A 14,255-nucleotide genomic window follows, 5' to 3' on the forward strand; every position below is an offset into this window, starting at 1 on the left:
CTAGACCGGCACCGCATTCACGGCCTTCTTTGAGCTTTCGTCAAGGTCAACATCATTGCCAGCGGTGACGCCACCGTCGGTCTTCTTGAACCTGTACCACCGTGAACAAGCCACAAAGTAGATGAGATTGACAGCGGCTATCGCGGCGGTGACAAGGTAGAACAGGTCCACCCTTCCCTCGTCCATGTCCTGCGCCAGCCAGTCTGGCCGCCCGTCCCGTTTCTTCGTTGCCCGATGCACCACCATCACCATGAGCCCGCTTGCGAACCTCGCCAGCCCGAGCCTCGATCGGAAGAAGAATGCCCCCGCTACGCTTCGCATGTTTCCGGGGAACTGTCGGTAGAAGAACTCGATCTGCCCGATGGCGTCAAATGCCTCTCACAGACCTGCTAACAATTGTTGAGGTACCAGCCAAAAGCATGACATCATAGCCGTCCGGCTTCCACGGTGCTCCACGGCTGCCGACAGCAGCATCGTCACCACGGAGAGCACCAACCCAATGCCGATCCGTTGGAGCAAATTGATGCCACCCTCACACTTGGTTAAACGGAAAAGTGTCGGCACCATCACTCGGTCATACATTGGTATCCATAGTGTGAGGGCAAGCATTTGAAAGATGATGAAGGAGCCCTGTGGGATCTGGAAGCTGGAGGACTTGGTTATCCCACGGTCAGTCTTTGCTGCCTGGAACACGACGTCGGTGCCTAGTTGTGCGAGCACCATGAAATAGACAATACCCGACGACCACACTGGGATTATGCGTGCCACGCACTTCACCTCCTCCACCTGCTGCACCATGCATAGCCGCCATGGTTTCACTGGCGTCTTCTGGTCGTAACAAAGTACATCCTCGGGTGTCCGCATGACTGCCTTGTCGAGACATGTGAACTGGTCGGTGTAGGCCAACTTGGAGACGATCTTGCTCTGGTGTGGCGGGTCAAAAAGCTCGAAGGTATTGTGAGCTAGTCGGACGCGGCGCTTGCGGGAGGCGGCGATGAGGACCTGTGCGAAGCTGGAGAATGGGCTTCCCTCCGGACGAACATAGACATAGAGGCATGTGCGGTGTGCCCATGAAGAATACGACGCGAGAGAGGCTCATGAGCACGGCAGGCACTGCGAGGCCCAACGCCCGGTTAACGTCGCTCTACAGGTAGATTATGACGGTGGCGGAGAGCATCATGGCAATGGTGAAGGTGAAGTAGTACCAGTTGAAGAAGCTGGCGATGCTACGCCCCACTGGCGGAGCTAGGCAAGAAGTTTTGGGGGGGCTAAACATAAAATAGGGATGTAGGGGGGGGGGGGCAAAAGCCTATGCTTTTCCTAATCTGACCTCCCTAAATTTTTTCCTTCACGTAATTTAATCTAGGCTGGGGGGGGGGGGGGGGCATGGCCCCTCCAACAATCAACATAGCTCCGCCGCTGCCACGCCGGTCGTCGGTGGTGTGTGCGTCGAACTGGTCGGCCCCGAATGTCAGGTTGCAAGGGCGGATGCCACCAACGCCGATGACGAGGAAGAAGAAGGACACCAGGAGCGCGGCAAGCTGAGAGGGCGTGGGACCCTCGCATTGGCCTTTGGAAGCACATGTTGGAGGGTGGAGGGAGTGGAGTGCGGCAGTGAGGGTGAGCAGGATCATGTCGATGAATGAGGCGATGGTGGCAACGGCCAGGGTAGTGTGGCGGCCAAGATAGGTATCGCTGATGAAGGCGTCTAGGATGGTGGCGAGGTTGCTGGTGCCGGAGAAGAAGTTGAGGAGGGTAGCGGTGGTGACGCTTTTTATGTGGTACACCGTCATCAGGTACACTAGCAAGTTCCATAGTGTCCCGAGGGTGCCGAGCTTCTCGAACGTCTCATTCCCTGTAACAATTCATTATATTTTACATGTTTCATCATTCACCGTCCAATATCCCTTTTAATTACTCAATCAGTTTAATTCAGTAAATTTCATCGTACATATTCTCTATTTTTATGTATCATTTTCATACAAGAAGAGTCAATATATAGGCTGAGACAATGTCTTTCATCTTACAACAATAATCGATGAGATCAGCAAACTCAAGCCTCGAATGACGAAGAGACGGGATGCAAAAATCAAGACCATGGATTCTAACAACCGCAAACTTAAAATTTGCATACGGAAAAAACGCCTCACACATTTATATGACATACGCATCCAATACTTGCTTGAAACTTAAACGAAATCGGATTGTTCGTGTACCCCTGTTACTTTCAGTTAGTACTGTTCAGAGTAAAACCTCAATACTGTTTCAAGGAAAACAAACAGATGCAGGTAGCTGGCATTGCAACGCTCACCTATGACATATGGCATGGCGCCCTTCCATCCGCGGTAGTTGCGGACTGGCTCGCCGGACGCCACCTCGTCGGTGGTCGTCTTCGGTCTTCTCCATGCTGATGCCATTGTTGTGATCGTGCTCCTCCTGCTCCTGGGGCAGATGAGGATTAGCGGCGGCCATCTCGTACGTGCAGCAAGCAGCTAGGTGGCACACACATGAGCTAATAGCTAGCTACCAGCAGCTGCATACCTGCAGTAGTGCGGGAAGGAGAGGAGAAGAGATCGACCGTATAAATAAATAGACTAAGCTAGCCTGAGCAGGGGAATCTTTGCTTCCAAGATACTAGAGTGAGATAAGAACAGAGGTAGCTAGCAATGTTTCTCTGTGGCACTCACTAGTCACCATCTGCCGAGGAAAGCAGAAAGCGACATCATGTTTGAGGCAAGGTGAGGGAGGCCGGTTCACGATCTGATTTTGTTAAGCTATAATATAAGCCAGGCAAATAATTGAGGAGGGCCTCGATATTTCTGGCTTCCGTGTTTCCAGCTTTTAGGAGTGGTTTGCCGGGTTACCGTATGTAAGTAGGATGAGTAATTTTAACATGTCGCTCTTATCTTTTCTTTTTATATGGGAGGTGAGAAAAATAAGTGTTACCTAGACCCACTGTCTAATGAAATCAACGGCTCAAATTTATTATATACTCCCACGTCTCATGTGAAAAGAGGAGGTAAGAGGCATCAGGTTAGAACTAATCACTGAGCAGCCCGGGTCCGGTCAAACTATGCTTAATATAAGGATGGTGGAATTGATGACATCAACGAGTCATCAAGAGTTGTGACACCTTTTAAAATCCACACGCCGTTGCTTTCTTGAATGAGTTGGAGATTGCTCACGACGACTGCCGTGCGGTGGACACCATTGCTTCTCCCTTTTCCTCCGGCCGGATGTGCTTCGTCTCTGAAGTTCTAGACATTAGACAAATAATATGTTTGTCTGTATCGACTAGCTGAGTAAGCTTGTCCATTGGCTATTTTTTGTTGGTTAGTAATGCTTCTTAAGTAAATGTTTGTTTATTTACACACAAGTACGTACGTATATGATAAAAGACACACTCGTAAAAATAATTGATAAATGATGCGAGTTTATGTATCCGTTTCGTTCAGGCAGGCGAGTCAGCATGATTATGACCTCTGAATTATAATTTGTTGAATCAATGTGGTCAAATGTGATTTAATTTAGGAAAAATGAAATCAGCAAAGAAACGCACAAAATTGTATAGATGCAAATCATATGTGCTCATCAATCCGCGACAAACACCGTGAGATTAGGCAACAATGGTAACGCCATCTCGACATATGTAGTCCAATCAACCCCGTGGCATGCACGCAGTTCCAAACCATAGGAGTATGGTTTCAGAGATCAGGCAAAGAATCGATGGTATCGAGAACTCATTATTGGGCTTAAGGCTCATTACTGGTATTAATGTATAACTAAGGGATCGGCAAATCAAGCGTAAGTGAACACTATTGACAAAATGTAGCATGCAAGAGGTTAAACAGACGTTGGTGTCTAACACTAGAGCGAGGGGCCAAGAAGAGAAATGAAAAACAGATGGGTTATCTATTAACAAATGGTAGCTTCAATATTAAGAAAACTAGTGTCCACGCGTGTTTTCAGGAACACACAACTTACCAAGTAGCAAAATGAACAAATTTGGGTTTTCTTCTTGAACCAAAGATGACATTATTGAAAAGGGGATAAATGAAAACCATATAATAGTTCCCTAAGAGCTTTGTATCAAAAGTTTCTTGAATAATCAATGATGTTGAAGAGACACAATTGTCTTGCGTAAGTGATAATCTAAAGTTATAAATACAGATGTACACAAACACCTCTTGTCTTAAGATCGGACATCTATAGTAAGTTTTACAAAATTAAGCATGCACATTCATTTAGCAATGGTATGCATAGTATTTTTTATGAAAATATCAATACATATATTGGAATGAAATGGAAACCAATACACATTTCATTTGGCAAAAATAAATCCAGTTTGTGACCTACAAAGAAATCATGTTTTACTGAAAAAGGCTCGCGCCCCGCTTTATACATGAAGCAACGATCAAACATACAACTCAACACAACTCACACACCCGAATGACAACGCACACACTCAAGGCAAGATACAAGGGTGAAAAGAGCAGTTACCAAAAACCCTATTACTCCAAGCAATCAAAGTGAGCACTGTTTGAAACCTCCGGGGCCCTCCATGATGAACATGTCACCACAAAGAGAAGTCTTGCATGACGAATCGGGAACTCCAAGGCGGCTTCTTCAGGAAGGATATGTCACCCTATTGTCATCGCCGCTCGATCTAGGGATCACGTTTTGCTCGGAGCAATAGGGAGGGTGAAAAGAAATCATGTTTTAGATGGACATTACCAAATATCATTGGACCGGATACAACCCAATTCACATTTACCATAGTGGTCTAGTCATCTGGGCTACTACTAACAAAAACGAGCACGTTCATCACTTACACCACCAGCCTAAATACTCCTTCTATTTTCAAATACTTTGCGTAATAGTAATCTCTAAAGTCAAACTTCCTTAAGTTTGACCAAAATTATAGAAAAAGAATATCAAAATCCCTAATAGCAAAGCAATATCATTGGATTCATCATGGAATATATTTTCACGTTGTATTTATTGGGTATTGTACATGTTTAGATTTTTAGTATAAATGTGATAAAGCTATAGAATAATCAAATAGAACTCCTATATAACTAATAGATGATTAGCACTTACATATTTCTCTCAACATGCAAACATGTCACCACAATATTTAACTAGGCAAAGTAAAAGGTCCCAACTCAACATGCAACCATGCACGGGAATGAGCTCCCTTTCCATTTATGCAACTCATAGTCAAACAAATTTTACAACTATACAATAATCCAATAAAACAAATAATATGTATTTTCATTTTTGGTTTTTACATTATTAATCTGAATACTCATTCTCCTAACTCCCTAGCAATGTGGGGGTATAATCTAATATTCGGTATGACTACGATGAAGTGGATGGCATTAGCCAAACTTGACAATCATGTACTCCCTTTTTCAGGTAGATTGTAATATGAAAAGTGGCAATTTCAACTAGTCAAATATTACATACTAGGTGCTTCCATTTCTTATTATTGCTATAGTCTATGTTTTAAGATGGATAATTCCTAGCCATAAAAACATAACTTTTTGATAACAAAGAAACTGTTTAATTTTAATAAAAAATATAGAATTTAGAACATAGACTGTGAATTGATAATTGTAATCATCAAAACATGTGACCTATAATTAAGTGAACACATAAATTTAAAGTGGAGCTCCATCAGCACAAATATCCATAATTTTGAAATTATTAACATTTTGAACATAAGACATAATTTTGACATCCAACATTTAGCATTTGAGGGATCAGAACTAAGGAAATGGTTCCAATAATATAAGATTTATAAGAATCAAAAGATAACAAATGATAAGGACAACAATGTATATTAACTTGAATAAATCTATCAAAGACATGCAGTCGTTCTGAATTAGTATGAAACACCCATGTATTAACATATGGTATAATGACTTATCAAGAATGATTTTTTCCGGCATTGAAAGACTATATATAGAAATTTCATGTCTAAAGGTAGTAGAAAATACATGTATAATAACTGTTAAGCTCCTGGGAAGATATTTGATGAACCAACATAATTTAATAGTTATGTGAGGATGTGGACACATGTGTTAACATTAAGAAAAAAAATCGCCATATAACTACGCATTGGCCGGTCCTACAGGAGAGGTGGCAAACATTGATCGGAATATAGAGGTTGTCGCCGTAGATGTGCTAACGGTGAATTATGCATGGTGCCAACAATACAAATAGATAAAAGTAGGTGGCAGCGTGCTAAAGCCGATAGGCACCACCACGGCCAAAGAAGAGCCACCTGCGGTGTGCCCTCGGTCGGGAGGTGAAGGAAACGGTGTAAACTTAGCTTAGTCGAGAAGAAAGCGACGTGATGTGACAAAGTGTAGATAGCTACAAATTAAGCAACGGATAAATTCTAGATTTCCTCTTTAATCACGGCTAGAATCTAATTGGTACTCCACTCAATGTACATAGAGTACCAAATTGCCATAAAAAGGTCAACAAAAATCCGTGAAAAACTCAAAGGCATATCAATAACTACATGAAAAATAGGTGCATAGTTCAATGTATCATGGAGAATGATGGGAAGCTGACAACAATGTATAAATGACTCTCCCATTCCTCCTAAAAGTTTGGGAAGAGAGCTTATAGACACACACTCGTTTTTCTTCCGTAATGTAATAGAATTGATGATCCTGACGAATGCCCTCATGAACGTCCGATCCCACACATGAATTCCAAAGCATTCTCTTCCACACACAAAGGGCCTATTTGGGACTGTTCTGCTACATCAAAATCATTTCCGCTCCACGTAATCCACTTTGGAACAGTTTCATATAGGAGTTGTAGCCCTTTCAAAGAGAATGTTTGGCTTTCATCTAGCTCCAGCTTCAGAAATGGAAAATTTAATGGAAAGGGTCTATTTGATTAGATGTGAGGGGAGCAACAAGGGGTATCGACTTACTAGTGGCAGTGGTGGATAATTTTCTTCCAACTAGAGCTTTTACAATTTAATAGAGCACCTCGTAGAGAGCTTCATAAAAAACAAAGAGTTGCACCTCAGATTTTAATTTTTTTGTGGAGGGATTTGTCGTAGAGCTACCTTGTTTGGCTTGTATTTTTTAGAGCGGAGCAGATTTTTCTGAAGCAGAGCAGTCCCAAACAGGCCCAAAGTGGACCAAAAAAAACCTCGCTCGGTTGTGAAACAAGGCTCTATTTTCCTCCACGGTTATTTCTTGCATATTTGGAGTCCTATGGTGGCCTCGCCTACGGAGGCGCTAGGGCGCAATCTTCTTAGTGGGCTGGCCCAATTGCAATCTTCTTAGTGGGCTAGCCCAATTGAGGGTTCTGGGAAGGTTCTATAGACCACTCAAGATTGGTTTGATAGCATTTCATGATTTTCTTTTATGTTTCTACTTCCTGTTTTTCTTTATTCGGTTTGCTATGTTTTTTGTTTGTTTTCAAATACATGTTGAAGTTTTCTACATTTTTGTACATTTTCTTACTAGACATGTAACATCTTTTATACATGGTGAACATTTGTCAAATATACGATCAACATTTTCTCTAAAACATATCTCATCATATATTTCAAACAAATGTTCAACATTCGTAAATATGCATTGGACGTTTTCCGAATGATATGGCACGCTGTTATAAAACACTGTAATTTCTTGTACATTGTTCAGAATTTCTTTTTAAGAATGCCACAAACATATTGTTCAAATGGTACAAGACATTTTTCGAAATTATATGAATTTAATGCATCATATAAAATTCTTTAGAACTGTGATGAACACTGTTTTAAATTCATAAACATTTTTCTGAATGGTTCGAAACATTTTATGAATTGTGTAAACATTTTAACATTGTATATGGTTTTTCACTTGTATGTATTTTTTAAAGATTAGAAACATTTTTCTATACTATCAACTTTTTTCAGAACCTGCAGGAACACTATTGTCACTATGCATGAATATCTCCTAGAATCTGCGATGAACGATTTTAAATTGAAGTAATATGATTCTGAAATATATACGTCTTAAAAAATTACAAACAAATGTAAAAAAAATGAACGGACGAATAAATGTTCGATGGGACTAACGGGCCAATCCACTATAGAGATTTCAGGAAACCAACACTTGTACTCAGTATGCTTAGCCATCAGGATGTAAGTAGCGTTGGGTCCCACTGATCCCACATATGTCATGCACCATAAAATGATCAAATGGTATTGGTGGACAACCAGAAAAAATAAATGGCACAAATGGACATCCCAGAAAAGTCCATGAAGCCAGAAGCTGACCACAACACTCACGCGCACGGCCTCCTGCACCGCATCGCCATGTCCTAAGTGTCGGTGCAGCATTGCTCTGCTCCTGCTCCTGTACCTCTCCCCTCTGCTGCGACGCGACCTAGGGAAGATGAGACCGGTGGATGCCGTCTGAAGGTTGATGCATATTCAGGTTAAGCCTGAAGATAACTTTTAAAATCTGAATCCTTTATCCTTCTTTTTTTTATTGGCTGAATCCTTGATCCCTGGCACGCACTAGTGCTGTTTTTACTAGTACTAGGTGCATTGAGGGAGGACCGACCACGCGACAAGCCAACCCGGCGGAAACTGGAGGCCAGTAGAGGTCGTTTGCCCCCTGCTCATCATGCCGACCCAGGGAGAATCTTTGAACATTGTTAAGAAAACCCTGAAGATGATTCTAGTAAGATTGTATCTGAAGCCTTGAAGCACCTTCTGTACGCGTTGTCTTTGAAACCTTGAAGCTTACCTCTGTATGCGCGTGAGGCTGTAGCCTTCACCCCGTTAATCTTTCTAGAAGATAAACTGATGGATGGTGTAAATGGATGAATCGTACAAATGATCATATGTGGACGCGGCGTTAACCACATAAATATTAAGTGGATATTGACATAATCCCACGTAAGGACTAATGGTTAGTGCGGGCAAGTCCCACAAAGCCCAATAAGCTGTCCATTTACATCCTGACTTAGCCACCGGTTTTTGGACCTTCTAGGAGGTTCCTTGAACGTTTCTTTACTGTTTTTTTCTTCTTTCTTTTTATGTTTACGTTTTTATTTTTTCCTGATTCTTTTTTTCTTATTTTCCAAATTTATTTTATATATTCAAAAATAAGTTTATGTTCGAATTTTTTTTTTGAATTCGAAAAATGTTTCTCCTTTTGAAGAAAATGTTCCAACTTTTAAATAGTTGCTGTTTTCAAAAACATTCATAACTTCAAAAATGTTCCGAATTTTCAATAATTGTTTCTATGCTTAAAATGTTCTGTATAGGAAAACAATGTTTGCTATTTCCAAAAATGTTTGAAATATAATTTTATTTTCAAATTTTAAAATAAGTTCGTCTTCCAAAAATGTTCTCCAATTTGGACAAATGAACTTGCTTTTAAAAAAGTTTCCAAATTTCAGAAAATTATCGTTTTTGAAATATTGTTCAAAAACTTAAAAAATGTTCTGAATTTCCGAAAAATGTTTTTCAAAACTAAAAATGTTTATGCTTTCTTTAAAATGTTCAAATTTCAAATAGTTGCCCTTTTTATTTGCTTTATTATATAATGTGAATTTTGTCCTTTTTGAAAAACATTCATAAATACATTTTTTGGGGATTTCTTGAAATGTTCAATTTATTAAAAAAAACGTTCGGTATTTTAACAAAGTGTTCTGAGTTTTTAAAAAAGGTCGAAATATCAAACTTTCGTTCAATAATTAAAATCCGTTCGTGTTAGGAAATTCTTCTTACATTTCAGAAAATGTTCTTGCTTTTAAAACATAATCCAAATTTAAAAACATTGTCGTTTTTCAAAATTGTTCATAAATTCAGAAACAATTTGGATTTTTAGAAAACCTTATAAATTTTTACAAAATGTTCTTCATATTCGAAAAATTCTTTTGCTTCTGATTTGAAAAAATGGAAAAAAGAATGAGAAAGAGAACCAAAAAACCAAAAAAGGAAACACGCGGAGAAGAAAAAATAAAATAAAAAAAGTAAAAAAGAATCAGATATTTTTGAGATAAAAAAACTGGATAGGCCAGTGCAGAGACGTAGTGTGGTCCTGTTTCTTCAATAATTGTTCACAAATGCAGAAATGATTCCTTTCAAAAACAAATTAGGGATTATGAAAGATGGCATCATTTATTTAAAAATTTCACAATTTTGTAAAATAATAGCACTTTCATAATTTATTCAAAAAAATTAAAATGCTTATAATTTTCAGAAAATGGTTTGCATTTGGTAAAGATGTTTGCATACTTTTAAATTGTTCATAATTCATTTTCAAATAAATGTCACAAATTAAATAAATATCAGTGTTTAGGAAAATTGAGGTCAGATTTCCAAAAATTGCTAGTGATATTAAATTCACTTTTTATAACAAAGAATCGTATTTTCTAAATAATTTTCTAAAATAAATCAACCAAAAAACTGGGTTTTATGGAACATCAGTCTTGCTATAGTATTAGGTCTCTACAGTAACCAATGACTACAATAAACCACTCACATAATGAACGGCGCGCTACAGGAGACCTCCTAATCGGTGCTTCAACCCCTGTTTCACATGGTATTGGTTGCATGAGTGCTTATATGGGCAAAGGCCGAAAAATGACCTCGCGCTCTACTTCGTTTTCGCTGGCTCACACTTGGTTTTCACACTTCTGCTTGAACCTTGGTTAGCTAGCTCACTGACTCAAGTCAACACAACATTGTTTATTCTAATGTTTGTGACACACTGCTTCTTTTCTTCATCTCTCTATGTTTGGTGAAGGAAAAATAGTTTGTGGATTTTATTTTTTTGAATTTTATAAAGAATATTCATGAATTTAGAGAAATTTTAGTTATGTTAAAATGTTCAGAAACTACCATGAATCTTACAAATGCACACAAATAAAAACATGTCTGCATATTTGAAAAATAATCTCACTTTTATCAAAATTCACGTGTTAGAATTACATGAATTTCCACTCAAAAAAGGGTTCATGAATTTTTAAATCTTGGCACCTATGAAAAAAGAAAAAAAGGAAAATCAGAAAAAACCAGGTAAAAATAATAGAAAAATGAAAAAGAAAACAAAAGGTGGAAGTTTCCAAATTCCTAAAATGGGGCTTGGAAGCTTATTGAGGCAGCCTAAAATTGGGAGGAGCTTTCGACACGATCACTCTATGTTATGCAAGATGGGCCGGCCGGTTAACTATTAATCAATTGAAGGGGTGTGCGTGGCGTACGAATTATACCATATATGGCGCTATAAACGCCAAATATGATTTAACACATCAGCTACAGTAACCCCATGCTGTAGTGTGTGGTGGAAACGTAGCTACTTTGCCCGTCGATGGGCTAGGGCACCCATGTTTGCGTTTCGAGCTCTGTTTTGAGGAGAAATGTGTTAATAGGAGCTCCCCAAACCAGCGCTGATAAATATCAGTATGGCTCGGCATATTTTTTGGTGGGCTGAGCTGCATCGAGTTTTGCTCCGAGTCGAAAAGCCTTCCCCTAGTGTCATAGTTGACACATGTGACGACTGTGGTTCTGCAAAGAATGTAGCGTCATGCCATGCTGACGGAAGGATGGGTTCTGCTCTACTCCTATTGATTCATGAGATGTCTATTGTTGCGGATTTCCTGGATATGTTAAGTTGCATGTTTTGTACTCCCTCCGTTTCTAAATATAAGACCTTTTAGAAATTCCACTATATACTACATACGGATGTATGTAGTCATATTTTAAAGTGTAGATTCATTCATTTTACTCCGTATGTAGTCTATAGTAAAAAAGAATGAGAACAGAGAGGAGACTCCCCCCTGTCTTATTATTATAGGAGATGAGAAGACTCGAACCCGGGCCGGCGACAACAGCCTTTGTGCTGTCCACCACTCCACCCAGAAGAGCTTCTCAATGTGTGTAGTCTATAGTCAAATATCTAAAAGGTCTTATATTTCGGAACGGAGGGAGTAGTAGGCACTCTCACTCTCACATAGTTACTTTACAATGTGTGAGACTACTTTATGATACTATGTGCTTAATATTGCTAGCACCGGTGATATTTAATCGTCATTAAACCAATTCAAAATTCACTAATTATTGCCGCATCCTTGTGATACAATTGGAATGCATTTCCTTTCCTTCGTTTTGTCCAGGTTTATATCGTGAGAATATGCATGTGGGAAGTCATACTGATGGGGTTCCATGCTAAACGTGGAGTTGATGAAGCATGAAGGATGCATTATTAGCTTACGCCTGTTTGTAACGAAAGCTAGCGATAACCAAATCTTCCTTTGCAAGGTCACTAATGGACAAAGACTAAAGTAGTCAACAAACAGTTCACAAAAGGACTTAGGTGTCATTGTTTGCACTGCAGCGGATGCTTATCCTTATTTTTTCGCCAATGAGAAAAATGATTCTCGTACCATGGTCGGTAGATAAGTCCAACTCCATCGCCGTAGCACTGTACGACGAGCAATAATGAAGAAAGTTCAGTCGATGTATCTCTCATTCGTTACCTCTTCGTCTTCACCAACCATCATTTAGCTCCCCTCTGTAAACTTTTGCAGGACATTTTAGGTTACTAAAAAATGAGTTGGAAATTCACTGAACCAAATAGTGGTGGGAGAGAGTGGGAAGCGAGAGGTAACACCAATATTTGGCGCGGCATGGGTGGAAATGACCACATAAAAAAATAAATCCATAGCAACATATGAGTAAGTCGAATGCTAAATTGGAAAACTTGTTTGATCTTGTGTCTATTTTTACTATTCTATGGCAGGGCATGGACAGTTAACTAGTGGTGAGGTGCAGAGAATTAATCAGGTGGAAGCCGCGGTGCCAAGGACCAAAAAAAGGGTGTCAAGGTTGACTTTAAGGTTTGAGATTACCGTGAAGGTAATCTAAAAAAGAATATTGTCTTCATAGGATAATGATGGACAAAGATGTTGTTTTCATGTGAGTTAGCATGTTTAGTCCGAGTCATTGTATTTGCATGAGTCGCGGAGAGATTTTGAGGAGTTACATAATAAACATATACGACAAAGTTCAGGTGCTAGCATATGGCGAGTTGTGTTGCCATTAGATTATGTGAGTTATTGCTATGAGACAGGTGGTGTGAGAAGAGGATGGGGGTCTGAATATGGTTTCCAACTGCTCATCCAAAAGGTTCTAGCATGTTTCTATATGTCGAGTTGTGTTGCCGCCATATGAGACAAGCGGTGTGAAACGAGGATGATGCGTGAATTCATTTGTTTCCAAGTGCTCATCGACTACTTAAGTCTCTGTCTCGACCGAGGAGATGCTTAGTGAGGTGTATCACCGAGTGGCGTAGATATGAGCAAAGACTAAATGATTGTTGCCTAACAACGACTTATACTACGAAACCAGTTTATCATGTTTGAATCATTCCAATCATATTTTATTAGTGTTCTGCTAATTAATCTTATTTGACATGTTTCATTTATATTTTACTTTTAAAATAAGCTTCATATTATTTGGTTTAGTTGTCTTTCACGGTTTGGGTTCGGGTTGTAAAATGTTTTTATATGTTTTCATTACGGTTTCATGTGTGTATAATCATAATTTTACATATTTTCATAATTGTTTCATTGCATGTATTTGTCGCCGTTTTATTTGGATTTTGTCACATTTTCATTTTAGATTTCAAATAAGTTTCATTATAGTTTCAAATTTTAGATTTTAAACTTTTCAAAACATGTGCAATATTGGTATTTTTCCAGATTTAAATATATTAGGATAGTAATATTCAAACTGATCATTATCAATGATTCAAACGATCTAAGAGATACAAATTTTAAAATCCAAATAATAATAGGAATAGAGAGAATACAATAGAGTTCGGCCCCAAAATAGCGGGTGAGTCCCACGTGAGGATGAGAAAACTGGAAAATAAGGGAAAATTATCAAATACATCGTATGGTATGAGGAGCCGGGAGCATGTGGCATGCTCTAGTTGATCCAATCCCGGGTCCGCTAACACCAACGTTTTCGATCCACATGCGTCAACAGGCCCAACCGGAGAGCAACATCGACTTATGACAGGCCTTGGGTCCTCTCCTCTCAAAAGACTAGCCTGTTAAGAGGGGACACCATCATTCTTATAAGTCGTGTTATGTCTCCTCCCACAACCGATGTGGGACTAAACCCGACATTGAACAAATTATTGACAGAGAAGGATTTCTTGCTCTTGCTGTAATCTCGAAGTTTGTAGCTATAAAAGCCGGCTGGGCTGGTGTGG

At 39.5% G+C, this 14,255-nt stretch overlaps 1 pseudogene; it reads right to left on the bottom strand.

The window, feature by feature from the left end:
* Positions 1 to 2,366, bottom strand: LOC123429171 (annotated as a pseudogene).
* Between the last annotated feature and the right edge of the window lie 11,889 nt (positions 2,367 to 14,255).

The sequence above is a fragment of the Hordeum vulgare genome, chromosome 2H (genome assembly GCF_904849725.1).
Source record: "Hordeum vulgare subsp. vulgare chromosome 2H, MorexV3_pseudomolecules_assembly, whole genome shotgun sequence".
NCBI classification, from domain to species: domain Eukaryota; kingdom Viridiplantae; phylum Streptophyta; class Magnoliopsida; order Poales; family Poaceae; genus Hordeum; species Hordeum vulgare.